The following is a 4,097-nucleotide window of genomic DNA, read 5'->3' on the forward strand; positions in this document are numbered from 1 at the left end:
CATGCAAAGAAAATGAGACAACCCTAACTTCTTATCACCTCTTGGTCTCTAAGAAGGTGTCTAACCGCTTTACTTTAACCACAAATTCATGCAATAAAACCCTACGGTTGTACCTACCGCAAACAAACCATAAACACAAAGTATAGAATCATACAAGCACCGATCAAACAATACAAAACTAATCAACCAACGCAAGGAGTTTAAGCAATGAATTACCAAAATTTTCAGCTCTTAAACACAACCTATGTCATGCCTAAATCAAACTTTACAATAACAATTAAAGTCTATTAATCAAACAATCTATAAAACTCATCAAACACTAGCAATTATCATCGTTCCTAGGTAGAACCGACAAGTTTAGCATCTAATCATATTTGGACAGCAGCTAATACTCATTAAAAATATCATATAACTCATACTAATCATCTTAACAATCATTCAGTGATCAACAATAATCATAAACAAGTCAATCTCTCAAGCAATTGCAAAATAAATTAACAATTGAACAAGAAAATCAAAGTTTAATGAACAATGTTATGAAAGAAAGGATATGTGGTGAATATGAGCTGCTCCTTGGCTATGAAAACTAATGGTGAATGATCCCGAGGCTTGTTCTTGACTCCTTCTTCCTTCCTTTGCCGCCACAAGTCCCAAACCCTAGCACGAAAAAAAACTTTTTTCTATTCTCTTTTCCCTGCTGAGTTGCGATCGGCCTTAGCTGCCCAAGTTAGGGTTTTTTTCTTTTTTTTATATTATAATATAAAGGTAGCTTGGGCTTGTCCATGATGTAAATGGACCGGGCTTTGAGCTTTGTCTTGAAATCGTATGCGTAAAAGGTCCGTAAGCTCCTCGAAAAGTCGGGTTTCTTCATTCTTTAACCCATAACCTACAAGATACTTAAAACTATGTAAAACCTATATAAAACAAGTTAAAATACATAAAATATAATATAATAGCGTAGATAAAAGGCGCGGAAAATAAGTGTGTTTTACAACACATCAATAAACGTGACCCTTCCCTTTTGTGCTTAACATAAGACCAAACACCGTCTGTTTGATCATATTAACATGGTAAGGCTCAGGTAGTGTCTTCTTACCCTTCTCTTTTGCAGCCCTAGTTGGTGGCCTGGGTACATTGGGTAGCATATTATTTATCAATAACTGCACAAAGCGTGGATACATCAACCATGTTGCCTATGTAGACGCGTTTGCCAACATACATAAGAATATCATCCGGGAATAATTGAACTCTTCTCGGTATGTTAGAGCAAACATAAATCTAACTCAATCTGCCTTCAGACTATCAATGCCACCTCGTAGATCCGATAAGCTATGCATAACTATATGGAACAGGAACCTCCAGTAAGGTGGGAGGTCCTTATTCTCCAGACTCTTCCATTCGGTATCATAGCCCATATCAGTCACAAACCCACTAAGCTTGGCCTTGTCTCCCTTTTCAAACAGATAATGAGCTTCATCCTTAATCTTCAAGGCACGTCTAATACCACCCTCTGTAATCTTCAATGTCTTTCCAGTTACTTTGGTGATAATAGATTAGGAATCACCAGCTGCCTTTGCGTTTACCCAAAATTCAATCGCCCATGTAGAGTAGATGGCAAGGTTGGCAGAGATAGCCTACTCCAGGGGTGACTGCCTTAGTTCCTTGATCATAGAGGTAAACACATTGTCTTTCTTCTTTGTGAGCAACTCAAGCGGACAATATAGATTATGCAACTGAAATCAAACATTAAGATCATGAGAATCATCAAATATAAATAAAAGATAAAAGATATATTAGCATTTAAGAATGTACATAAGAATTTAGGTTTATATATACTTATATACATAGGTTACTAGGTTAATTTTAATTATATACATACTTATACTCGATTAGTTATACACAGATTGTGTTAATAAGTCAAAAAGTGGATTTAGTCTATTAATAAGTTAATAAGCCCATAATATATTAATTTTGTATGTTCATATTGGTCTTAAATTCAAACAGTCCTTAAAAGTCAAAACAGTCCAGTAGCAATACGGTTTTACATCTCATGAATTTTGCTAAGTGTATAAAATTCGCTTAGATAGAATTCGCATGGACCCTTATTCGCTTCTCATAGTTGTGCGAAGCGAATCTGAAATCCTATTTGATTCGCCTGGTTCATGTGAAGCGAATAAGAAAGTTGATTCGCATCGCATGGATTGTGCGAAGCGAATACGAATTTCCATTCACTTCGCATGCTTCATGCGATGCGAATAACATTCTCCATTCGCTTCGCATGAGCCATGCGAAGCGAATATTTTCCTTTGTGAATTTTCTCCTTATGCGAATGAAATCCACTTTGCCCATTTTTGTTCCTTTTGCTTTTCCACCAAGTCGTCTAGACCTGAATCGAAGATCTGGAAGGTTTGAGACCATAGTTCTTTGATATACCCTGTTAATTGGACCTTAGAATGTCCAAAAAACCCTAGATCTACAAACTGTACAAATCAAACATAATACTAGGATCTAATTAAGGAATCCATGATCTGAAAGCCTAAGCCTGATAACAGTTTTATGACATGATTATAAGAACAATTATAAAGATCTACCACTAGATCTAGCCGACGGTTCATGTGAACGGTCACCATATATGAAAGAGTCCAGAAAGAAAGAAGATGAAGATGGATGATTATGTTGATATACCGATGGTGTGGGTTCCATGGTTGTGATCAAATAGTGATTATGAGTCTGATTCTTTGTGGAAGATAAGTTAGGGTTTGGAATGAAGATGGAGATATATATATATATATATATATATAGAGAGAGAGAGAGAGAGAGAGAGGATTTTGGTGAAGTTATTTTGTGAATTGTAATAGATATCTTAGGTTGCCCTAATTATAGGGTCGGCCTATCTCGTGATAAGGTCAAAACATTGCAAGTATTCACCGAAAATACACCCTCAGTCCTCGGTCTTTAAAACTTTTTGCACATTCAAACCCGAAAAATATCTACCCACCGAATCCAAGCACTTCTTTGTTTTTGTAATTTTTATTTTGTCGGTCCATAGCTTTTTAACTTTAGCAAAACGATCTCTTTAACAAAACAAACTAAAATGTGACAAAATAAATAAACAATTTAAATAAAATTAAAATTAATAACTTAAGATTAAAAATAAAAATTGAAAACAAAATTAAAAAATTAAAATACTTGGGTAGAAGATATTTTAGAAAATAAAAATGAAAATAAAAACAAAACAAAACAAGAACAAAATTAAAGTTAAAATAAAATGGCAAAATTTTATTTACATAAATCCTTTAATTGGTTAGATTAATCAATTTTTAAAGAACGATCGCAATGTGGAATCATGTTGATTTGCAAAGTTCTAGATCCGTTTCCATTTTGATATTATTGTGTCATAATTTCATCATCGATTGTAGATATTGTCCATTTGTTTAACTTGACAAGTGTTTTTTTGTCAATTTGATACATTTGAAGTTCAATTAGGCACGGTGCTTGTGTGATCCCCACTTAATCAGCCATGTTACTGATTCCATCATACCTCGGGCCTAGTTTGTGTTGACATGTCACCTCAGCTTGACTTAAACCTTTCTTATTTGATCACAGTATTCTTATTAACACATTTAAACTTTATATGTTATTTTTGTACACTTGACTCGATCTAGAAAGATTAAAATAAAGCAGAAGTTTAGGGCCTTAACAATCAGGTCAGATAATACCATATTATCACGCAAAGAAAGTCCAAGGCTTGAACAAATGAGAGAAAATAAAACAAACAGAAGATTCAGGGCCTTAACAATCAGTCTTGTATGACTACAAACATAGAAAGTCTAAGGATTGAATCAAAATAAATGAAGAAAAGCATAAGTTAAAATTCCTAGAACTAACTATTTTTCTTTAATCTTTTTCTTGAATTTTCTTCTTCTTTTCTGACCTCTTTTTTTTTTTTTCTTTTCTTGACTCAGTGAAAATTTAAAATTGACACTGATTTTCATAAGACAACTGTGATCAGGTAAAGAGAGGCTTGGGTATGACATGTGTAATTACATTTCTGCTTTCATGAATATGACTTTAACGGAATCATGCAACTGTTACAG

This window comes from Bidens hawaiensis, unplaced genomic scaffold (assembly GCF_021521415.1).
Source record: "Bidens hawaiensis isolate Kalapana, Puna unplaced genomic scaffold, B.hawaiensis_p1.1 tig00008259_1, whole genome shotgun sequence".
NCBI lineage: Eukaryota > Viridiplantae > Streptophyta > Magnoliopsida > Asterales > Asteraceae > Bidens > Bidens hawaiensis.